General features: G+C 40.2%; 1 long non-coding RNA gene across 1 annotated transcript in view; it reads left to right on the top strand.

Moving 5' to 3' along the window:
- LOC137151309 (uncharacterized) overlaps positions 1–26,489 on the top strand; it is a 27,543-nt gene extending 1,054 nt beyond the window's left edge. Inside the window, exons 2-3 of the long non-coding RNA XR_010919243.1 lie at positions 11,536–11,597; positions 26,057–26,489. This is a non-coding gene — a long non-coding RNA (uncharacterized lncRNA). The remainder of the gene's footprint in view (positions 1–11,535; positions 11,598–26,056) is intronic.

Here is a 26,489-nt window from a genome sequence, read left to right as displayed (position 1 = left end):
TATGTAAATGAAGACTGCCATAGCTAGCTGCATTTTCTTTCTCTGCTACAGTGGGGTGGATAGCTTCTTTTCCTGTTAAACCTTGAAGCTTTGGGGCTTACATCTATTTTAGGGTTTTTACAGAGTACGGCACCACAGTATCTAAGTGCTTCCCAGATTAATTAGATATGTATGGCAAGGAACTTACTGGACTTCAGTGTAATCTTTTCCTTTCCCTGATAGAGAAGGCTCTCCATGGGAAACATATGAAAGTCAAAATCTCTCGATGAGTCTGCTCAAAGGGCAGCACAACAATATACTGCTCCTTGATTGGGGTTCAAAGCAAAGCAACGGCTGACCACATAAAAATTAGCTATATTGTACCACAAATAAAGGGGCAATGACTGAACCTTGTGACACACAGCTAAAAAAGAGATGAACTGGAAATGAATCTGTAAATGGTCATCAGGATCAGATTCAATCATTGGGCTAACACAATACCTAAAAGACCTATGCCGCTTTTTAGACAATCAATATTAGTCCATTAACAGACACTGTTAGCAGAGCTGCAGCAAATTGTTAACCCCACTAGTGATCTTAGATAAAAAGGCCCCGTTGGGTTTGCGACTCATTGCCATTTGCCTAGTATACGTCTACTAAATTTGCCAATAGATAATCTCACTTCTCTCCATTCCTCCATTAATCTGCACCTCTAACCTCCCATCTAGATATTCCAAACCACTCTGTTATTCTCCTTCCCCTTCTCTAGACCTCAGCATTTCTGCAGCTCTTTCTAGGTGTTTCTTTCTTTGCCTGATATCTTCTCAGGATCACCTTAGAATTCTCCTTCTCAGATGTGTCAATGTTATTAATTTCGCCCTCTGAGTCTTCAGGTTCTGGGCTGTTCTTACAGGGGAGCCCCCAGAATTTTTTCACATAGTCCATACAACTAAACCACTTTCACTTTAACTAAATATGGCACCAGTCAGGTTTGGAGGGGTCATCAGGCCAAATTTCAGTGAGTGGCATTGTGACCCAGTGCACCAAGTCACTACACCACTTGGTTTGGGGGTACTCTCAATCAGGGGCCCAGGACAAACCACCCCTTTGGTCTCCTTCTGGGAAGCCCTGCCCCTGCCAATCTCACCATTCATAACATGCCTACAGCTGCAGGCACAACTATTGATCTTAATTCTCTTTTCACATTGGTTTGAATCGGGAGAATGGAGTTCTATGGAGTCACTGAGGCCATCAGAGTTACAATAGTGAAAAACCATTGTGAGAGGAGAATCAGACAAATAAATATTAGTCACATGAAGATATGCTTTCAAGATTGATCCCTATGGACCGTGAAAGAATTAATGTTGCCACTTGATTGAAAACCCATATTTATGCCAGCTGCACACAGTGCTTTACACTATTAGCCTATGCTAATCATTTGCAATATAGCAATAAGTAAGCATTTCTGGGCATTTTTCAGATAAATGACTTTCATAGAGCCTGTTTGGCATACACCAGGCAGTGGTATCAAGTTGTACAAGATGTTACCATGTGGATCTATTGTTGAACAAAAGACTTGTATAACACCAAAATATTGGAATTGAGAAATAGTATGTGGTCATGTCATTATAGTCTGTATTGCAATGTAACGGCTGAAAGGGCAGAGTTAATGTTCTATGGTTACTTATTTCTGAGAAATTTAATCTGTAACTTTTAAGTTACATTAATGTAAATGTTTAGGTTTTACTTACACCTTTACCTATGCAATAGGTTCAAAAGGACTCCTGGTGAAAGTACCCATTTTTACTAGCAGTGACATTTGCTCTAGGAATCTATTGTCATTATAAGCCATATCATCATGACAGTGCCCAGACTGAAATTTCTCTTGGAACTTGAGGTGATGCAAATGATAATGGAGTTGAACCTTGGACATTTTAGCAGAATCCTAGCAACAGATAGGAGATTCCAGACTGGAAAAAAAATGTTTACATTTTCAACCAATCATGTCATCTTAAGATCAGATGTAACTGAAACTATCTTTGAGAAAGTGGAAGAATACCTTCATGATGGGAATGTTACAGTTTTTAAGCAGAATAACTTGAAGAACATACATCTATGAATTAACAATGAGAGCCTGGATCAATATAAACAGGTAGTCAGATACAAACCACAAAAAAATCATATACAGATACTTGTATGAACCAACTAAAACAAAAGAATTCAGGTCAAAAGCACAACTACAAATGACAGCAATATCTAGTGAATACTGTATACTTGACAAGATATGTTATTCCCTATAAATAAGGAAAGCATTCACAAGCTGCACTGAAGGAAATACACTGAGTGATCGAGCATGGAAAGTGGAGGTTACTTACTGTAACTGGAGGTTCTTTGAGATGTGTTGTCTCTATCTGAATTCCACACATGGGATACACATGTGTACCATATACCTGAGTCTGGAAAGTCTTCAAAAGCAGTGTAAAGCCCCCACATACACAGGAGCTTTCCTCAGAATCCTAAGCAGAGGGAATGAAGGGCAGGTAGTGGAATACAGATAGGAACCGCCCATCTCGAAGAACCTCCAGTTACAGTAAGTAACCTCCACTTCTCCTTTGTGTGGTGGTCCCTATGTATATTCCACATATGGGTGATTGACAAGCAGTGTTCAGACTGGAGGTGAGGGTGAGATGCTTGCAATATTGTTGACCCCACTCCTGCATCCGCAGTCATGGCATGAACCAGAGCATAGTGCATCACGAACATATGGCTTGAACTCCAGCTGGTTACTTTGCTGATAACCTGTAGCGGAACATCTGACAGGAATGCTATGGAGACAGCTCATGCTTGCGTGAAGTGAGCTGTGACACCCCTAAGGGGAGGAATGTTTGCTATCTTGTAGCACTCTAAGATGCATCCTGAGACCCACTTAGAAATCCTTTGTGGGGGATATGGCTTACCCACGGAGTGTCTCTGCTATGGTGATTTCCTAATGGCCTCTGAGTCTCTGTGATTTCCTAATGGGCTTCGTTCTTTCCAGGTAGAAAACCAGGGCACACTGGACATTGAGAGGGTGAAGTCTCTTGTCTTACTCATAGGTCAGAAAGGAATATCATGATCATCTAGTCTGACCTCCTGCACATTGCAGGATATAAAGCCTCACTCATCTACTCCTGTAATAGACCCCTAAACTCTGTCTGAGTTACTGAAGTCCTCAAATCATGATTTAAAGACTTCAAGTGACAGAGAATCCACCATTTACACTAGTTTAAACCTGCAAGTGACCCATGTCCCATTCTGCAGAGGAAGGCGAAAAGCCCCCAGGGTCTCTGCCAACCTAATTCGGGGGGAAATTCCTTCCCTACCCCAAATATGGCAATCAGCTAGACCCTGAGCATGTGGGCAAGACCCACCAACAAAAGGAAGCTGCAGAGGAAGCATGAGGTTTTTGGAAAAATATAGGTAAGTGTATACTTTGAATGATATGGAACTCAGAAACAATCTTGGGGAGAAACTTGGGATGTAATCTGATGATAAACCTTTTTTTTTATGAAACACTGTACAGATGCCTCAGAGCATGCTAACCTTACTAGCTGTAGTGATAGTTACTAAGAATGCCTCCTTCATGGACAGGTGGGCCATGGTGCAAGTCGCCATAGGTTTGAAAGGCAGACTAGTGAGCTTGAAAAGGACAAGGTTAAGGTCCCATTGTGGGATAGATTTAAGCACTGATGGGAAGGTCCTGATCAGGCTTTTCATGAATTGTATTGCAATTGAATAAAGAAGGAGGGTCTTTCCACTGGAGGAAGGAAGGTGCTAATCACTGCTAGGTGTACTCACAGTGAACTAATAGCGAGATCTGAAGTCTTCAGGGACAGGAAATAATCTAGAACAACCAGTTCTCTGGAAAATGCTTACAGTCTCTGGAAAATGTTGGAGTAATCATGCCGAGGCCCAGTAGCGTCTCCATTTGACCCAATAGCAGGTTCTAGTAGACTCTTTTCTACTCTCATAAGGATCACCTGAATGGTGGCTGAACATGAGCTTTATATTTTTGACGAATATCAAAAAAACAGGGTCCTGAGGTAGAGTGAGCCAGACTCGGCTGCTTGGTATTACCCCCATCCCGGGTTAAGAGATATGGGAACGTGCTGATCCTGACTGGTGAGCAAGCAGACGTTGGAAATTCTTTGAACCAGAACTGTCTGGTCCAGTGCAGCAGCAGGAGAACAATGTTGACTTTGTTGCATCATATTTTCCCTATGACTTGTGGAAGCAAGGGAATGGCAGGAAAGGCATATCTCAGACTGTTCATCCAGGACATCAGCAGAGCATCCCCCCGGAGTCACAACCTAGGGCTCTCCTGGAGCAACAGAATGGGAGCTGTCTGTTCATTTGGAATGCAAAGAGGTTCCATAGTGGAGTGTATAAATATCTCACTTAGGACTGTGTCATGAACCTCCAACTCATGGTCTATTGAGAAGCTTTTGCTTAATTTTTCTGGCAGGGAGTTGTGAATACTGGGAAGGCAAACTGGCTGCATTGTGATGTGTTTCCTGATGCACCAGTTCCAAAGTCTGATGGTTTCCTGGCTGAGGGGACAAGATCTCACTCCTCCCTGTTTATTTATGTAGAGCACAGTGATAATATTGTCTGACATCTTCTGTATATGGAGTGAAGTGAAAGAATAGTATAAGTGAAAGAAAGGCCCTGTACGCAACATGGACCACCCTCAGTTCCAATAATTGTATATGTAGTCTGGCCTTTTGTGGGGTCCAGGTGCCCTGATCAGTGTGGTTGTCAATGTGAGCATCCCACACCAGAAGGAAGGCATCCATCATGATGGTGGCCCTGAGGGTGCAGTGGCCTGAAGGGAACTCCCACCATGACCTTTTCTGGGTTCGACCACCAAGTCAGGCAGGTGACAATTCTGGTGGGCACAATCACCCTGGAGTTGATGTAGTCCTTGCTTGGTCGACAGATTGAGTGCAACCAAGCCTGCAGGCACTGCAAGTGGAGTCTGGCAAAAGGGGTCATATAGGTGTATGCGGCCATGTGGCCTAACAGTGATTGGCACTTGTGCACTATGGCTCATGGTCTGTGAGTGATGTGTGAATCAGGTTGCTCATTGCATGAAACATTTCTGAGGGGAGGAATGCTTTTGCAGAGAATGAGTCTAACCCTGACCCTATAAAGTTTACTGACCTTATGGGTAACAGAACAGACTTTTCATAAATTTATGCAAATGCCCATGATTGTAAAAAGTTGCTTGAGAACCCTGTAGCTGACCTGACCTGATGAGATCAGCCTACCAGAACCCAGACATGCAATATGAGAATACTATATAGCCCAGCATCTCATCTGGGTGTTGCTACCACAGAGAAAACTTTTGTAAATACTCTGGGTGCCATAGCCAGCTCAAAAGAGAAGACTTGACACTGGAAGAGTTCCTGGCCTACCATAAAACACAGGAACTTGCTGTGTGATGGGTGAATATCCATATTTGAAATACGTGTCCATCACGTCAAGAGCCACAAACAACATCCCTTCCTGAAGGGAGGGGATTATAATCATCCAGAATTTCAGCTTTCAAATCAAGATATTGAGAAGTCAGAGGTCCGGGATGGGTCTCCACCCTCTGTCTTTTTTGAGGATTAGGAAATATGGGGAGTAGAACCCTCTCCCATGGCAGTGAAGTGGGATGATCTCTATTGGCCCTTGGTATAAAAGGGATTCTGCTTCCCATTAAAGAGCTATCTCATGAGAGTGATCCCCCAAAAGGCACTTAGCAGGGGGTTTGTGAGGTGGAAAGGAGAGAAACTCTATGGAGTATCTCTGGTGGATAATTTTGAGACCTCAGTTGTTTGTAGTGATTTTGTTCCAGTTGTGGATGAAGATTATAAAATGACTACCAGAGATGATGGGGACAGGGTGGTTGGCATCAGTGTATGCGAATCTCATCCAATATGCCAAAAGTGGCTCTTAGCTGGTGGTTGAGAGTGAGTAGAGACTATGGTAGTAGAAGGGGCTAAGAAGCAAGGCCTCTGAATCTTTTGGTATTTGCAGGGAGACTCAGCTGTGCACTGGTAATAAGGTGCATGAGGAGGGAGTGGCCTTGATCTATAGGATTGCCTCTGATGTTTCCTCCTGAGGGGCCTGAGTATAAATCCCCAGGGAATGCAGAGTCAATCTCGAGTCTTTCAGTGAGTGCAGGGACGCATCTGTTTTCTCATTGAAGAGATTCAACTCATCAAAAGGGAGGTCCTGGATGGTGTTTTGGACAACCCCAGGAAACTCTGATGACTGCAACCAGGAATCTCTCTTCAGGACTAGGTCAGTGGCCAAATATCTGGAAGCTATGTCCGCTGCATTCACTGCAGCCTGGAGGGCTACTTAGGCCACAAGTTTCTCATCTAAAAGAGAATGAAATTGGACCCAGTCATCTCTGGGAAGCTTGTCTGTGACATCCACAAGCCTGGAATAGCTATTAAAATCATATTTCTCTAACAATGCTTCATAGTTAGCCACACACAATTGCAGGCCTGTGGAGGAGAACACCTTTCTCCCCAGCATGTCCAGACTCTTAGAGCCTTTATCTGCAGGAGTGGCCCTTCGATAGTCTGACCTTTCAGCAGCCACCTGTTCCACCAGTGAGTGGGAGCAGGATGGGAGAATAAGAACTCAACCCCTTTAAAAGGAACAAAATACCATCTCTTGGCCCTTTTCAGCGTAGGGGTACAGGATGCCAGAGTGTGCCAACAGCTCTAGTTAGTTCTAGTATGGCCTCATTGATGGGTAGGGCCACCTTACTTGGTCCCTGCAGCTGCAAGATGTCCAGGAGCCAGTGTTGAGGGTCCTGGATCTCCTTTAATGGAATCTGGAGGTCACTGGTTACTCTTTGTAACAGCTTCTGGTACTGGCAGTAGTCATCTGGTGAAGAAGGAGTGACTGCCGCATCTGAGAATGATGAAGAAGCACCCATTGGTACCTGCAGATCCAGTTCTACCTCTTTCTCCTCGTATGCTGACGGAACCGGCTGACGAGAGGGAGAGGAGCAGTACGACTCCTGAAAGGGGCTCAAAAGCCTGACATAAGGATCTCACAGACCCCTGTAAGGCCAGAAATGAATCGATTGGTTGCAGGGGACCCCAAGGAAATCAGTCCCAGCGGTCCCTGGGAGATCCATACCTGGCAGAATGGCAAGCGTAACCCCTCGATTGTCTATCAGGACTCAACTGCCTCTGTGGAGATACCAGTGCAACCATCTCCTGTGATTCATTCAAGTCTGAGAACTGTTCCATCTGTAACTGCAGTACCATTAACACTTCTGCCAGATGAGATGGCTCCTGGGACAGTGATGAAGACAACTCCTCCTCCGGAATACGAATATCCCTCAGAAGTGCCCATGTCCTGATGGAGGAGGACTGAGGGCAGGAGACGCAATATCTGAATCCCAGGACTCTGGACACAGTCTCAAAAGCAGGGAGGGACTCCCCAACCAAAGACAAAGAAATACTCTGTACTATAAATTTAATTACTCACTACTAATCTAAGAATATAAGTGAATTTGCTGTTCATGGAAGATGCCCTGAGGAAGGCCCTAGCCTGGATATTGCAGTCCTTTATATACCCACATTAAAGGAGAAGTGGCGAGACTACCACCACTGTATGAATGTCTTTAAAGTCTGGAGAGACCACCTTTGTGGATGAACAAATGTTTTCGTTTTCATGGCCTATTCAGTCCTTTGCCCTTCTGCTTCCACCCTCCAATAAGGGTTTTAATAGCAAATTAGTTGGTGGTTATTGAAACTGGATTGAAATCACCTACTAATTTCATATTAGTCACCAAACAGCTATGAGATGGTAATGATTTTCAGTCTTTACTGGTCCAAGCAGGATTGGAACTACTAAGCTAGAGTTCAGTAAAGGTTCAGTATCCCATTATCACAAAGAGACTGTGTTAGTCATGTCACAACATATATGGCTTTTACAGACTATTTCTTTAAATATCCACTGAGATTTTAAATTGAATTACATTTGATTTTTTGTAAAACAAAAATCCATATATAAATGTATATTTTGAAACCTGACTAAGTTGAATAACATATCCAGCTCCATCTGTACCCAAGAACCAGGTAGTTGTACTGGTTTTCTTTGTCTAAACTAAATTAAACTTCTTTTTAAAAAAAAAAAAAGTTGGGAAGAATGTATTGTCCTCTGTTGGAACCCAAGGACAAATACTCAATTGAATCTCCCAGTGAGAATGAACATAGATCATTGTACTCTGGTATGTCCTTTCACACTGCCTAACACAGTTCTTCCTCTAGAAGGCTGCTCTTGAGAGGCAGGTGTCTTGCATGTAACAGAGAGGTGCATGTTTAAAACTGGTGGCCTTATGGCAAAGAGGTTCCTAAAGACGGTACTTTGTTTTTAAAAAGCAATAGAATATAGATGTAAAACAAAACATTCTTGTGAACTCTCAATGAAAGTCACGGCAGATTTCCAATGTGCTTTTTGTTCGGTTGGTTTTTAGCCAAAAATAAATACTGAAATTCTCTGGAAAAAATGAAATGCTCCCTGTAAATTAAGACTGTGCACACATTATGTAGCCTATTAAGTTAAAATAGCAAAGACCTGAGTACTATTCATTAATTCAACTGCAGCCTTTCAGCTCAAATAAAACCAGATGTTAGATGAGATACCAGAGTTTCAATGATTATTTAACTTAACATGACAGTGTGTTACCTAATATTAATCAGTCAAGTCTCTGGCCATTTGTTATGATAGTACTTGATATTGTTACTATTAACCTCTTGAGCACCATATGTAGGGGAACTCAGACAGTAGCAAGGTTTCAAACACAGCACAACATACCCTGCAAAAATTCTGAAAGACAGTGACATAACACATTGCAAAATGTTCCACTCTGATCGTTATACATCAATTATCCATAGAGCAATGAAAAATTAATACAGTGAAATATAAGACGAAAAAGGTTCAAAGTGACTTTAGGATCCTAAGCTGAAATTTAGCATAAATCTGGCCCTGTTTGACTTTTTCCAGCTCTTTACCAAAAATTAGTTCTGCAGATTTACAATTGTTTCTTTTTAAATGAGGAGTTTCACTTCAACAATGTCTTTGTATTCAAAGAGCAGTAAAAGGCATTTTTCAAAAGGAAACTAGGCAAATAATTGGTTCATTGAATAAATTATGTCTAGCCTATTGAGTAAATCATATTATTTGTCATGGTGATTCATATGAAATTTGAATGGATGAGGGATATAAAAAGTCCCAGCAGAGTTCATATCTGAGCTTTTCCTCCTTAACCCACACAGTGGGTGGCAGCAGAGTCCCTGTATAGGTCAAAAGTGATAGCAATGCCTTAATCCCTGAGATAGCTATTAGTACAAACAGATGTTAAAAGAGTGAGTTTTCATTTCATTATTGCCTAAATAAACCAGGCAGCTTTACATAAAATGAACAGGAAATACTTTGAGACCATGTTGAATTCCATTTTTATGTGTGATTTGTTAAATATCTTCTGAAATATTTTATATTGGAAAATGGTTCCTAGTATATAATTACACAACATAAATACCATCTTTCTAAACAGTAGACACGCACAAAGCAGTGATGTACTGCCAATATTTTAACAAAAGGAAAAAATGGCCTCATTCTCCTGTGACATGTATACCTTGTGTGCGAGCTCACCCAGAGGGGGGCTGAGTGATCACATGTTTTTTCCCTGTTAAATAAAAATGCTTTTTTGTAACTAGGACAAAGGTAAGATGCAACACCAGTTGGCAAACAAACTTCTATTAAGTGTATTTTCTGTAAATGTTTGTGTGTCTATATTGACAGTCTATGTTCAACTTGTGTAATTCAAACTGGGTTGGCATAGAATTTGTATGGGGCTTGAGTGTATTGCAGATTTTTAGGCAGGTAATAACAAGTAACCTATTTTTGTAACTATCTTCTATTTGGAGTAGTCTGGTGAATATCAAAAGCAAAAGTTGCTCTTCAGAAAAAAAACTGACAACTTCTATAGATAAAATTAATTTCTGGCAGAGGTGATTTAGCAGCAGCCAGAGAATGTATGGATTCTCTTAGAAGCAGGAAAATAACTACCAACTTTCTTTTTGATTTGGTGTTGGAATTTTAGTGAGGGTCCTGGCCAGCACATCACTGACACATAGCACATGAAGCAGGTAATCTTCATTAAAATCAATATGCGCTGAAGTCTTTAAAATTCCATTGATCAGTATGGAATGTACAGATGTAAATTCCACTGTCTCATCTTTGCTTTCAGTTTCACAATCTAACAGTTTCGATGTTTAAACATTTTTGCTCCGTTCCAGAGAATGCCAGGCCTGATCATCTTCATGCTAAAGTTATTGGCAATGTCCTGAATTCTCATAGAGGACAAAGGCAAAAGTGAATTTACACAAATCTTTGCATTCCCATAATCCTGGGGACTGCCAGGTGCTTGGCTGGTTTGGTGTAAATTAAAGTAATCATCAGACTACTCTTACATCCAGCTGTGCAAAGGCCCCCAGAGCCATTCCAGCAGCCAAGAACCACAGGTCACCCCAACCACACCTCCTTTTCCCTAGAAACCTCCTCCACATCAGAGGTTGCACACAAGGTGGCACAGAGCCTCTGTGATTTTGTTATGTAAGGGAAATCCAGAGGGACTGGATGCAGAAAATTTCTAACGCCTTTGTACCACCACAAAATATTATGAAAGCTATTATATTTAACTGCATTGTGATCTAGGTCCCACTGAAGTTAAGGAAGAGTCATCTATTATTTGAAAGGAAGTTGGATCAAGCCCTAGATTAATTTGCTTTTGGATAGAGCTGGTCAAAGCTTTGTAAAATGTTTTTTAAAATATGTTAGTAAAAATTTTGTTTTTGTTTCACTGATTTAAAAAAAAAAAAAAAAAAAAAAAAAAAGAGACCAGGTTCTGGATTTCAAAATTTTCCATGGAATGTTTTTAATTGACATTTTTTGTTTTTGTTTTTTGAAAAGTCAGAATTTTCTTTATAAAATTATTTCAAAATAGACATTTTTAATGATTAATTTTCTATTTTAAAACTCACTTCCCTCCTCACTAAAATGACCAATTGAAATTGCCAATTTAAAAAAAATGATGATAAAAAATCCAATAAATAGCATATAAATTTTGTCACAAAGTAGGAAATATGAATTGTTTTTAAGAAAGTTTTCATTTTAAAAAAGTCACTTTCTTAAAAAATATTTTTGCTTGAAAACTTTCAACCAGCTCTGGCTTTGGTCCTTTGATAAATAACATGGACAAAATAGGATAAAAGAAATGGAAGCTAAGTGAACCTGGTTTCAGTCCTTCAACTTGCAATCCTACTTTTCGCTTATTAGGCTCATCCTTATCCTAGGGTTAATTGTATTCTATACAATTTGGGGTATAAAATAATAATAATAAAACACCTTGCAAAACTTCTCTCCATACTAATGAGTATTGCCACTTGCCTGAAATCCTTCAGAGCAAGTCCAGTATCATCCCCAAATTGTGTGTTCCAGGGTGATCTTATGGATATGGAGCTGTCAGTGTGACTGGAAGGAGAGGTAGCTTGGAAGGAAAGGTAAATTCAGAATTATTTATGTGCTGAGTGTTCCTCTGATTTGGTGGGGAGCAGGGGCTGTCGAGCCATAGTAGCTCATTCTTAGGGGTAAAAGGACTATGAATATCATCATTTATTATCTTTATTTGGGAATCTCAGGTTAAAATTTTATAGCGAGAAGAATAAGAAGCAGATTCCAATCTGTTGCTTGGCTATTCAAGATGGACAAAAAGTCCAACATTCTTTTCTAACTGCTTACATATGTATTGCAGATGAGTCCATTGGTGAAACCCAGGTTTTATTGTGAGTGGAATGTCTATAAATGAAAAGGATTAAAATGAGAGCTTCCTCCCACCCCTGTATGTTAGCTTAATCTAGTAATTGAATTATTTTCCCTGGGAATCTGTTTAATTTTGGTCACATAGGAGAGCATTAGGAAAGTTTCTCAGTTAAAAAGATGCAAGAGTCATAGACCCATGATTCAAAGTGGAAATCAGCATGATGATAAACAGGTTGACAACGTGTTTGTCTAGGATATAACCTTCGACTCTGTTCTAGTTCCAGCATCTATGGTACTAGTTGACATTGTACAAAGGACAGAGCTGCTATAGGCCAGATCCATCCATGCAGTAGTTCCTCCAGGGGCTCAACAAAGGGGGGCAACCCAGATCCAAACTCCCCCGTTGGCCACAGATACTACTACAAATTCACAACTGTCCGTTCTCATTTACATGTACATAAAGCAGTGAGAAACAAACATTTCTTACAACCAATGAAAACCATGCACATACACAGCTGACAAAATGCGGTAATTATCTACATATTGGAAACACAGGAATGTTGGAACTATGAAAATGTTGTTTCCATATTTAGAGAACACATGCCTAGAAGGAATTAAATAATCGAGTTTAGAAGCCAAAGACTAATATGAAGAAAGCAACAGACATTTTTCCCCCAATGCCAGCGTCTTCACAGAAACATGCTAGATCTCCAGTGCCACAAACAAGAGAATCAAGTGAAGGGCAAAGTGGAAATCAGCCCTACTTTTCACCCAGAAAAATAATGGAAGAAACAACAACCACCTATGAAAAATTGATATTGGTTTCTTTTGGGGTCATCAATTAGAGTGACAACGACTAAGTGATTATACTGAAAGAGTGCTTGATATCACTATCCACATACAAATTTCCTGTGCCTGACACTTCAGGCAAAGAGAAACACCGTGCAAATGACTATTGCAATATCCATGGCTGACATACAGTACCACACAGCTGGGTGTGTTCAGTGTGGTGTTTATACCTGTCATCATCACAAGACAATAGTAGAAATTCAGGCAGCTTATTATCCATCCCTGTACAAGCTATAAAGATATCAAAGTCATCAGTCACCACAAGAATACTCAGTAGTATAAAAACTCTACACAGAAGGTCGATGACTTCTTTAAAGTATTCATTGATGAGAATATCAAAGTTCAAAATCTCATTGAACGTGTCAGGCAAAATGCAGTTGCAGCAAATCAGAAATGTCTTGTCCTCATAATCAAGACAGTTGAGTTTTGCAGGTGTCAACAGCTGCCTCTCAGAGGTCATCATGATTATCGGTCATTTCAATGAAGGAATGGTCCAAGCCACATTACATCTTCGCTTAGATGCCATGGGTGAGAACATCAAGCAAAACTTTCAATCCATCACCAGAAATGCATCACACATCATCTGGAAGTTTCAAAATGAAACAATAGCCACTATAGGACAGCAAATTCAATCAACATTGTATGTAAATATTTGTGAAAAACAGATTGGCAGCTTAACACATATTTCACCTGGGCAATAATGTTCAACAGATTATGAGTTTTCGAATGATACCTCAAAAGGCATACTCTGTACAAAATTCATCATTGTCTTGTAAAAATGAAACATTGAACCAGTGAAACAAAAATGAAATCAAGATCCCTCTTTTCCAAAGCATTTAGATAGCATATGTGAAGAAAGAAACATTCCTGTAATGAGTCCAAGGCGAGCAGATGTAGAGAGACAGCAACTACTCTACAGAAGACACATATCTCAACTATGTGATTGCTGAATTGACCAATTGTTTTGTTGATTTATGTGAGGGAAAGCTTTGGTGTTTGTTGCCTAAGCACCTGACTAACTCGTTTGATGAATCAATAATGGAGCTAATTCAGTTATGTAATTACATACTGAATTTTATAAGGTATTGTTACTAATTTGCAAATGCAAATATTTCCCATTTCACAGGAATTAGGAACATGAAATAGGTAATTTTATTCTGGTGATGAAGTTGGTGACAATCATTTTGTCTCACTATAGGTGTATCCGTCAGACATAGCACATCCCACTGTAGTTGCTTCTGAAGTAGACAGGTGGCAACTCAAGTGGGCAAATAGTCCAGTAGAAGAAATGCCACCAAAAGTGCTTGAAACGCTGGTGCACTGCAATGCCACAAATTATCCTAATATCTCCCATCTACTGAGAATTATGGCTATCCTGCTAATATCAGCTGCTTTGCTGAAGGATCTCTCTGGTCTTTTTCAATGAATTAAGAGCTATACACACTCAAATATGGGAGAAAGTCAACTCACTGGATTAGCATTACTGGAAGTGCATAGTGGTTGGCCTATCGAGGTAGAGAATGTGATTGGCAACCTTGCACTCACACTCTGACACCTTGATTTTCTACTTTAATTTTCTGTGTAACATGTACAATATAAATATTGAGGCCCATGCATCTTTTGTAATAACCTCTGCTACTTGACAGGTAACCAGAGCCTCCATGTTAGGAAAATTCTGGTTGTGCTCCTGGCTCTCTCCTACCCCTTCCTGGCCTCATCTGACTCCAGGGTTTCTCAGGCCTGTCACTGCCCTTTGAATCCCTTTAGCAAGATGCAAGAGCACACAGAAAGGCTCATTAAAATTAACTTTGAGTGGAAACCCTACAGAGCGCATATCCTTCCAGACCCGCCATTGGCCACTCTCTCCCCAGGCACTAGTTCCAGCATTCATGGAAGGGTCTCCACAATGTCTTGCGGAAGATGCCACAGAGGTGGCACTGTTCCCTTCTACTATGACAGAGGAAATTCTCTGAGCTTCGTTCCACAAAAATAATTGAATCCAGTCATAAAACCTACAGCCTTAATGAATTCCAAATCATAGGCCTTTCCAACTGACTGACTGGTGGACAGTAGAAAGCTAAAAAGAAAAGAAGAATAAGAATAGGGATGATCCCAAATTAACCATTATGCTAACACTGTTTCTGACAGTTAAACTGAAAAGCAAGTTATTGACATTTATATGTATGAAGATATACCAGAGCTCATATGAGACAAATCAAAATTACCTGCAGAATTTATTTCCAGAATCAATGCTGCCTCGAGTGCATATTCAATTATAGAGGAAAAATAAGAAGTAGAGGCCATTCAGGGGGAAAAAGAAAGCTAAACCCTATTTTGGGCACCTGTTGGATTTGCCAGATTAATTAACCGAGTAAATTAATTTGGGACAACAGTTCAAAATTAGACCCAGTTGGATGTCTAAAGTTACTTACACTCTGATTCAGCAAAGTACTTAAGTGTATGCTTAATTTTGAGTATGTGCGTAACTCCCTTTAAATTCAATGAAATTTTAAAGTGACGATCGAAATGTTTAAAGCCCAAAAACCATTTCCCATAACATTGTTCTAGTTTGAAGGTGTCAGATTAAAGATTTCCCAACTTCTTTCCTGGTTTCAACTAGCCAGACATTTTACAAAGGAATTATTATAACAAAACAAAGATACTGTGATATCAAGCATGGCCTATGAATAAACACAGCAGTGCAGCACATGGCAGTGTTTTCAGTGATATATTTTTCTTACATAGGACTAAGGTTATTGTTATACCTGTTTGGACCAGTAGTTCATCCAATCCAGGATCATGTTTCCAACAGCGCTAGGACCAGATGCTTCAGCAGAAGGTGCAAGAAACCCCTTAACTGACAATTGCAGAACAATCTGTCCACGGGGGAAGTTTCTCTCTTACACAGTTAACTGTGGGCTCTTGCCTGAAGTATGAAGATTTATAGCTCTTCTAAAAATGATATTCCTGTCTAATGCAACTGCTCATCCATAAAATGTCTGATCTTTTAAAAATCTTGCTAAACTCTTTGTCTCAATGATATCTTGTGGAAATGAGTTCTGCAGGTTAATCACACAATGTATAAAAACACACATTGACAAAAATTTGGGCTGAAAAATTCAGATTTAGACCTGCATTTCCTGCACTCCAAAGCCTGTGGGTGTTCCATTCCAGGGTTGTTTTTCTTTCTATCATCGGTGTGATTCCCTCCTTGGTCTCCCTGCAAAGAGGCAATTAGCCTTGGAGCCAGAAAGGGAGAGCAATTTGATCATTCATGCAAAACTAGAAAATGCAACTTTGCAACTCTTCGAAATGTCTTTCTCCATAACAAAGCATTTTATAAGAGCTTTATTATGAATCACAAGTAATTTTTCCCACTCATTGCCAAGGACACAATGCATTACAGTCACAGACAAACTGGAGTGGCTGCTGGCAGTAGCAAGAAACCACAGAAGGCTTTGCACAAGCTAAATTCTCTCAAACATTTCCAGATGAATAATCAGAATTACCTTGTCCTGTTGTTTCAGAACAGAATGAATTGCCCATTTTGGATGCTCCTCTTTGCATCTGTTCAATTTTATTTTTGGTTTTAGGGCTGATGTTTTGAGGCAAAGATTTTGCCCTTCTTTTGATGTGGCTAACTGGCCAGAGACCTAGATATTTGCCCAAAATTACTTCAATGAATCCCAGGCATATTCTAAGGCCTTTGTATCTTTTTGTTGTTGTTTGTTTCCCACATAGCCTCTTTAAACTCCTCTTGTGTTACAAAAAGATGAACCTATCATGCACAGGCCTCCTTTGTGCTTCAGATGTAATTGCTTTGATGGCATGTACAGTTTGTCTCCATCTTGCAGCAAGATGTAATTTAGTTTGTGAGCTAGAATATTATGTATCCAGGAAATAAATCATATCCTCAGAAAATTAATGCATGCCTCACAGTGAAATATGTGTCTTATCTCCCATGATACAAACATTAGATCTGATCTGTGAGTACATTTAAAACAAAATCTGTGGGTGGAAAAATTTGTGATCTTCCAAATACCTTGTTTTTCTATAAGGTTCATCCCTTCAGGATCCATATTCTGTTCTTTGAGCAAGGTGGAAGAGTTAAAAAAAACCCTTGCTGCATCCCTCAGGCCTTAGCTACATAAGCCAAGATTTTCAGAAGTGACTAGTGAGGGTAGGTGCTCAAACTGAGATTCCTGAAAGGCGCTGGATTTGTTGAGGTTGGGTGCTTTCTGAAAATCACACCCCTTTGGGTATCCCAAGTTAGGTGTCCAAAAATGGAGGCATTCAAATTCACTAGTCACTTTTGAACTTAACACATTTTTATCTACATCTTGATCTACATCTTTTCTTAAAATGAATAATTGATTCAACCCCACTGGTTATACCAAGAGTGGGGGTACTACTATAGACAGGGCAGACTGGCCTTTGCTATTTCAACCTACCCATTAGATCAACTAGGAAGAGAGTTTAAAGACAAAGTTTTCAGAAGTAGCCACTGATATAATCTGGAGTTCCTCAAGTCTGAGTCCCAACTTGACACTTCTATTGCCCTCTCTCTGTTTCAGTTTCCCTATCTATAAAGTGGCTGTAGTTATCTATATTACAGAAGTGTTGTGAAGCTGAATGTATGTCTATAAATCACTTCAAGACCCGAGTGAAAGTAGCTAGATGAATCCAGGCAGAGTATTATTATGGTGGATCACTGATAGAGTATTGTATATAAATGTAGGAATAAATCTCTGTCTATACTAACCTTTTAAAAAAAATGTCCTAGCATTGCTACTATTGATGCACTTCCATTGATGACAGCAACAATAAGAGCACTAAGTGTAGCCAAGCCACTGACATTTTAACTACTCAGAATCTCTGATTTAGTGGGAGCAGAGTTAGGCCTACATTGAGTGCTTTTGAAAATCCTGGCCATACAGTTCCATTTGTTTAAAACAGAACAAGATGAAAACTGTTCAGACTCTATAGCAAATTATCTACAACATTAAAGCCTCTTGGGGTCCTTCATGTTTGATTTTCTGTATGGCACTGATAAATCACCTAAATCAATTTTGGTTGCAATCAAAAATCCTGTAATCCACATACACAGGTGTGAAGATTTTGGAGATTCTGCAGATTCAGGGCCTTCCCACATGTTTTCCTACAATCTCCAGAATCCAAACCTTTACTGAGCAAAAAAAAGAAAGAAAGGAAATGAAGTGTTTTGCCCTTGTAGATGTGAAGATAACCTACAACCTATAAACAATGCACTTTGGTCTTGTGGAGATCTCAACCAGACAGACGAAAGCAATAGCAGCAACTGAGGTGTTAACATCAGCAATTTATCTTTAGGAGAGTGCTCACTTCAAAGGATAATGTGATCATTTTGGTGTTAGCTTTTCTAAACAGCTAGCACATTCAGAAACAGCCAGCATTAGGTCAACTGATTTTTGTTTCAAGGGATATAATTTATCAGGGATAGGAAATACAGAGGGTTTTAAGCCATGGAATTCTGATCCAGGTTTTAATTAAACTAAACATTTTAAGATTGTTTGGCTCTGGAATTTTGGACTAGCCTGATATAGAGACAGGTGACATTTGCAAAATTAGAATCAAAGTTGAGATTTTGAACGCTGCTAAAGTTCAGGGATGTTCAATATTGAGATTTAGGTCAAGCTCATCTCTAGCTTGCAGCCAGTATAAGGCCAAGATTTTCAAAACTGGGTGTTTACAGTTAGGCCCCTTCATCATTAGTTCAGTAACTAAATAAGTGATCAGATTTTCAGAAGTGCTGGGCACCCAGAAGTTCCCAGTGAAGTAAATGCAAGCAATCAGATGCTCTGTACTTTTAAAATCAGGCCACTTATTTAGGCACCTAAATAAGGGATTTACATGCCTACTTTTAGCACCTAGATTTGAAAATCTTGACCAATAGTTCTACTGATACTGATGTACAATTTCATCAACCTAGATCAAATCACTTTTAAAAGTGCTGGAATATCTCCTTTGTAAAAACAAACAAATAAATGAAATGGAAAAGATTCTTGTAGATGCTGAAAAACAAAATTTGCCAACATAATAGCCCAAAGATGGTCTTTTTTGTATACTGACCACATTGTATGCTGTACCATACAAATTGCATCTGATGAAGTGGGTTGCAGCCCATGAAAGCTTATGCCTGCAGAAATTAAATTTGTTAGTCTTTAAAGTGCTAGAGGACTCTCATTGTTTTTGCTGTATACAGACTAATATGGCTACCCCTCTGGAAGTTTTACTACAGAAATCTTTGTCCTGAGAAAAGACAGACTAACAATTGGAACTGCAACAACCTGTGGGCCTTTCCAAAGGCTTTTGGTGCCTGGTCTGCCTGGTCAGCCCTTTCTGCCTGTGAACTTGAGTGAATTAATTCAGCTTGAGACGCAGAGTAACCCAGGGACAAAAATTGCTGCATTAGTGTCATCAGCCAATTGGCCTCTTTCCCCCCCCAGTTGCAAATACTAGTCTATGGAGAGGCAGAATTGAAAAGCCACATTCAAGATGGGGTCTGGACTTTAATAGGAGTGGAGTGGGAAGAAGTAAAACTTGGACCAGGATGCTGTCCTACATCAGTGCTCATTTTGATGAAAGCAGCAGAGAGGAACATGTCATTTAAATGTGTTCCTTCCATTTGGAAAATATTTGTGAGAGCCAGATTGGCAGCCCAGGACAATGAACTTGTGCAGATACCCAACAGATACTACAGAAGTTCAAGTTCCCTCACGCTGCTCTGACAAATATGCCTCAGCCATTTCTGGAGGGACCAACTGTAGGGGGAAGGTGATAATTCAGTCTGCACAGACACTTCAGTCTTTGGCCTCTCTGGCAAGGCTACCAGTTTTTATGATAGGAACACTGGTAACTGGATTCAACCCACTAAGATCATTTCATTTAGTTTAATGAAGGGAAATTTTGGACATGACTGGAGATGGATTCAGTCTGTATCTCTGGATCTGAAGCCCCTAGGACTTTGGATGGTCAAATTTTAAAAATCTGCACCTGAACATCAAAGGATAGACATCTTATTCTCATCCTCCTGAACCTCTTTGCAACATTCATCATGGTTGATCACAGATGACAGGAGCCCAATGCTAAAATAGTTCCAGTCCTTCCTGGATGGACACACCAATAAGTACTGATGGATAGCTGCACCTCCACCACTAGAGCCTCATTGGTGAAGTCCCACAAGGATCAATTCTCTCTCTGGTCCTTTTCAACATCTACATACAGCCACTATGAGAACTGATCAGACAACAGGGACTGAAGTGTCAGTGATATGCAGATGACCCACAGCTTTACCTGTCCTTCATCACATACAACCACCCCACCACCTCCAAGATGACCCAGTGCTTGGATGAGATCAGCTCATCGATGAAGAACAGCTGGCTGAAGCTGAACCTGAGCAAAACAGAAGTGTTGCTCATTGGCATAGGAAAGTATATTGAGGCATTTAGTTGATGGTACACATGCATAATTAGTCAATGCAGCACATCTCCCAAGCAACACAGGCTACCGTGAACACAAACCTGTCCCGTGCTCCTTACACTAGATTCCCATAGAATTTTGAATCAAGTTCCAGGTCTTGGTCCTTATCTTCCAAGTACTCCATGGGGTGATCCCAGAATACCTAAAAGACACTAAAGCTCCATGATGAAGGCCGAGATTAACAACTCTTCTCCTCTGGCACAGCAAATCTCAATGATAAAATTAAAACTCACCTTTGCAGAAGACAGAACTTTCTCCAGGAGCCAGTATGAGACTGTGGAATGACCTCCCACAGGAACTAAGGACACTACAAACCTCACCACTTTCTGCTCCAAGTGAAAGGCACATTTCTTTGACCTTGCCTTCTCTAACATAATATGTAACAACATTTACACAATATTATTGTTAGGATTCTTTTTGTTTGCTTGGTTGGTTTTTGTTCCTATTATACTCCTTATTGTTCTTAACTCTGCTGGCCATAGATTTCTGTTTATGCCATTTTACTTCCCTTACAAATTTTTACAATTCCTTACTTCTGATTTATATTCTATTTAATTACCCTTCTTCCATTTGTTATAAATGTATTTTTAATAGCTGCATTCACTTCCCCTGTAACAGCTCAGGTTTTTAACCAATGGCCTTCTTCCTTGATTGGGGAATTGTGGCTTTTTGGGCAAAGCGTTCTTAAACAATTCCCAATTCTTATTCACATTTTTCTGTTTAAACTCTTCATACCAGTTGATATGGCTCATAATAGCTTTCAGCTTTGTGAAACTGGCCCCTTTAAAGCATTAAATATTTATCTTGCTGATTTGGACTTAATTCTGTTTGCACATTACAAATGTGATCAAGTCATGACCTCTTGTAATTAAACTACCATTAATTTTTAGTTCTGTAATCAATTCCTCTTTAACTGTCAAGACAAGGTTTAATATAGACCTCCTCCATGTTGATGCACAGGAGGTTTCTATATTATATTATAGAACAGAACAGAACACCACCATGAGTCACCCACTTTGTGGTTGGCCAAACCAAACACCCAGCTCTGAATGTCACCCTACTTTAGGGGCAGAGTGGTGGTGAACTCAAACCCTGGATTTTGCCACGCATGTTCATATTTACTCACTACTAATCTAAGCTATATCCAAACTGATGTCTTAGAGGGGTTAGATAGAGTAGGAGAGAGCATGACTCACTATCCTTGCCTCACTTCCCTACTGCTCTACCTACTCTTGGTGCAGTGGAAGTGTTCCCTCCTCTTTCAATCTACTGTCACCGCTGGGTGAATGGCCAACTAATCCTTTACCAATCTGCTGAAATATCCAGTTTCCCTTCTAGAACAGTTATTAAAAAGTTCCCAAAAGATGAAAGAGGAAAACAAACAGCCCCCCATCCCTCCACAAAGCAAAACTTTTGACATTATTTCCCCCAATACAGAATGCATACAAAGCAGTGCAAAATGCAGCACCTCCTGTAAACAAGCAATGACTGACACTGGAGCACCAGACATAGCTATATTGTATTTGGAGCTAGGATATAATTAAATATATATTAATTCTGGTTGATTATAGGTATAATGATGTCTCCCTTGGTTTCAATTAAGGCACATGGTGGCATAACCCTTCAGTTGCCAATAGGAGAGAGCAGAACTTTCTAAGTATCTAAGCATGTGCAGGCAGAGGGGCTGTCACTGAATATGTATCCCAGGCTTGAATGCCTCAGTCCTATTTTTCAACCTACAGGAACCTATCACCAAAAAGTAAATTGATTTGTATATTTTAGCAAAAAGCAGCTAGGGTTGTGCCATCAATTTTTAGGTAGAACTTCTCATTGATTTCAAAAGGGTTTCTACTTAAAAACTGACGGCAAAAGTTGGCTCCTGCTGCTCGGCTGGGATCCTGTACTGACATGAGCACTATCATAGCTTCAGTCCATACCAGGAGCACAAGTAATAGGATTCACTCCAGTTTTTGACTCCTAAGCCTGGCTTTAGAATGCCATTTTGAAACTGAACCCTTTGCAGGATGTAAAGAGTGAATTCTAAAAGCAAAGACTGTTCTGAAATCCAATACAATCCAGTTCCAGGATAAACACAAATAAGGATGGTACTTGCAGAACATCATTAAAACCATTGAGAAATATTGTGGACCACATGTAGCCCAGCACCTATCATTTTGTAAATGCAACAGGTTTCATAGTTCATTTGCCCTCTGGCCTGTGCAGTGTATAGTGAAAGTGAAAAAGTTTCTTGTGATTCACAGTGCAACTCTCATATACCAGATTAAATGCAGAAGTTTATGGCTACCTCCAGCTTTGTAATGTCTATGAGTCAGCACTTTTCTATGTTTAAAGCAACTTCCTGATATCCCTGAGTGAAAATTTTGTAACATGATGGAATTCAATTAGAATTTTTATTTTCAGTGTAGCATGAACTTGCTCTGCCCACCTCAATGTACCAAATTGGGGCCCCTCTGAAAAGTACTCTGACAGCAAGTTCAATCTTTTCATTTTGAAACTGGAAATACATGCTGTCATTTGGAATTATGCATGATGTGTGATGGGTGAAGTGAGGCTTGCTTGAACGATTGACTGATGTGCGCCTAAAGGTGGAGGCTGACATCAAAACTTAGTGATTTTTCTCTGTCCTGCCAGAACAACTGTGTAGCATGAACAGGCCCCGAAGACCAACTATCCTCACCCTTTCCCAATCACCATTGACAGCTCCACTATCCTCCCTGTGTAACTTTTGATTGATATATTTCCATTAGTATATTTAGATGCAATATTTAAAAATAATATAAGACCAAGATTTGGTCCTTGATTTGGTTATAGGTAATTTGTTTAATTAAATTTAAGAACATTGAGTGACATGAGAGGTGAAATTCAAAATGTTATTATATGATAAAACTAAAGCAAGCATGCATGAAAGAATTACAGTATAATAACTTAGCTTTACATTTATACTCACATTCCTAAAATGAAACAACATCAATAGGTGATCAGCCCCTTGATGAAGGATGGGTGTAGGGACCTTCCTTTAAGCTGTGTATTTTGGTGAATGGAGCTCCCCATAAATTGGGAGCTACCCTAGTTATAGTAAATTATAGTAAGCTCATTAGTATTAAATCCACCTTTTTAACATAATTATTTTTCTGCTACTATATATAATTTTCCTACCCTAATACCCAAATATCTTCTACTTTTTTACTGGCTATTAATATTAAACATCATTCCAATTATTATTTAATCAATGCAAATTCTGAGATTACCAATATTTCAAAACATCCAAAAATCCCAGTTCTCACTTTGCAGGCTTCTCATCCTAGTCTCAGTCTCTTATCCAGCTAGTTTCAGTTCCTCAACCAACCTGTCTCTCTCCCCTAGCCCCCGGTCTTCCTCCCTGCCCTATTTACCCATCATCTCTGGATTCCAATCCCAGTCTACCTCCCAGGATCCTCATCCAATCTCATTTCCACCCCACTCTCAACTCCTGCCCCAATCTGACCCCTCCCTGGCTCCTTGTTCCAGTTTCTTTCCAGTCAGTCCTACTTTTCTCCCCACACCACAATGCCTCATCAGGTCTGTCTCTCCTCCCTCTCTCCCCCAATTTCCCCTACACTGGTTCCTTGTCCCAATATGGGTGTCTCCGTTCACAGAAGTTTGTGTGAATATTTTATATGGTTTGATTTCATTTCATTTTGGTTTGTGTTTTCACACACCCTGAGATTTGCTTTGCATTTCAGAGGCAAATTAAACCCAAAATCTCAAAGCAAAAACTCAGACAAAACTGTCATTCTAGCCTTGACTTCCTGATAAAACCGTGTGCAGCCATGAGTTTTGTGAAATTTTGACACCATAGGCAAGAGCGAGCTGGAATTCCATTTTGTAATAAACGCCCCCACCCAGGCAGGTTTTGCAAGATGTCATCAGGTTTAACTGAAAATATTTTACACTGCTGGACTCATAGAAGTTCTTTGCACTGGTATAGTATCATCCATCGAAAGAGCTTTAAAAACATTAATGAATTAAACTCCATAATACTCCTGGACGCTTGGCGAGTATTATTATCCCCTTTCTTACAAATGGGGAAACTCAGGCCCAGAGAGTTTATTTGGCCAAGGCCGCTCAGTAAATGCAAGGCAGTGCTAGGAACGGAGCCCATATCTCCACAATCCAAGTGCTGTGATTAACTATTAAAGCATGCTTCCTATAAATTAATGCAGCTGGAGTCAGATTTAAGGTAAGAAGGCTCAACTCCATTGAGGCTGATGTAAGGACACTACATATTAAATTAGCCTTATATTTATGTTCCCTATCTGTTAGAAAATTGACTCAAATACCTAAATGTTCTCAAGACACTTACAAAGTTACACCAAAACAGCAGCATTTTAGAATCAATAAAGCAATTTGTGCATGACACATGAAATGTAAACCTCTGCCTACCCAACGCCTGAGGGTAACAGAGAGAGTGCTGTGCAGGTAACTGCTGTGCTCTGCCCATTGTGCTTTGCTTTGTAGGGACACACACAGTATTCAGGCCAGACTCACAACCAGAAGAGTCCCAGTATTCAGAAAAGTATGTGTGCGGTTTTAAAGCTTACAAAATTGCAATGAATTCTTTACCTTCCGGCAAAGATGCCCCTCAAAGTCCCTATGATTTCTGCATATAACTTGGGAGGTTCACTTCGACTGTAGTCTGCCTACGGGCAATGTTCAGGTGGAATAATTTGTAGGGGGACTAGTATTGATAAAATTCTTGTAGCAGCGTTTTGCTCCAGTGAGCACTTTCTTGCAAATGCCTCCCCACTAGGTGCAATCTGATATATTTCAAAACCATTTACTCTTTAGAAGCATATTTATGAGATCCAGGGATAAAGCCAGCCCTGATAGGCATGATTCAACAGTACCTAGAGAAAGATGAGCTTACCAAAGGAACAAAACTTCTGTCCTTGTCCTTACCAAAAATAATTCCCACTAGCCTTATGGTAAAGAAGAAAATTCTAAATAAAGAGGGAAAAATTAGTGCAACTGATCCAGCATAGAACTCAATGTTTGTCAAACACAGAAGCCAACAGAATTATTCAAACATCATATAATTTTCTATCTGGTCCCTGTATGGTATTCATCACTATGATATCTGGACACTTACCCCATAAAGTCCCTATAACAAGATCTGATTCTGAACAACATGAGACGTTCTTGTAGGTAAATTGCAAACCGTTGAACACCTTGAATGTCCAATGAGTGGCTCAGGGTACATCGACACTGAAAAAAAAAGACCTGTCAGAGTCCAGGTCAACTGACTGAGGCTCACACCACGGGGGTAAAAATTGCAGTACAGACATTCAGGCTCAGGTTGGAGCATGGGCTCGGAAACCTGGCAGGGGTGAGGGTCTCGGAGCCTGGGCTCCAGCCCAAGCCCGAACATATACATTGATATTTTTAGCTCCATGGCGTGAGCCTTCTGAGCCTGAGTCAGTTGACCCAGGCTTTGAGACTCCCTGCCACGGATATTTGCAGTGTGGGTGTACCCTTAGTCATGTTAGAGGGAAATTTCTTAAATCAAGCAAACTAATCCCTTTAAAAGTAAACAACTCGGCCCCCTCTAGATCTAACCACTAGGTAATTTATTTGTAAGAACTCAAAGCCACAGAAATATAGTAGAACCAAATAAGGATTTGTTATAAGAGAGAAACAATATGACTATGGGGATAAAGGTGCTCGGGAGCTAACAATGGTCAGGTGTGAAACCTGGGCCCTTTACCATTAAAGCAAAACCCTTGGCTATACGATATGCAAAGTCTCTACTTTACTGTTTGTCTTCTCCTGACAGGGTGCTGACACCGAACAGCAGAAGTAGACATTTCACTCGGGACCGACACTAGGATACAGATGATGACAGGATATTAGGATCCTCTTCTCTCCACAGGAACACGGAACAATAACACGGATGTGGTAGACTCTCTTTTCTCTCCTTGAGGAAGGTGGCTTCCACACGCTGCCACCATGACAGACAGCACAGAGGTGGGGCTGCTCCCAAGTTCTGATAGTCCTGATGCAGCCAATTGGCTATCTGCATTTTCCCGCCTCTGCACACAGCTCCCCCACTGTGTGCACCCAGCATGCTAAGGTTATGCACCTGGTACCATACTTTGCACTCAATCCTAATACTATACTTATTCATTCATGAACATCTCAAGGTAAAACAGAACATACCAATAACTGTGAGGTGAAACATACTATTAAAAGGACACTCAGATTCCAAA

Source organism: Emydura macquarii, unplaced genomic scaffold (assembly GCF_026122565.2).
Source record: "Emydura macquarii macquarii isolate MOO-44397 ecotype Brisbane River unplaced genomic scaffold, CSIRO-AGI_Emac_v2 contig_1045, whole genome shotgun sequence".
Classification (NCBI taxonomy): domain Eukaryota; kingdom Metazoa; phylum Chordata; order Testudines; family Chelidae; genus Emydura; species Emydura macquarii.
Note: the sequence above shows the minus strand (reverse complement) of the source record. Positions and strands in the feature narration are given on the sequence as shown.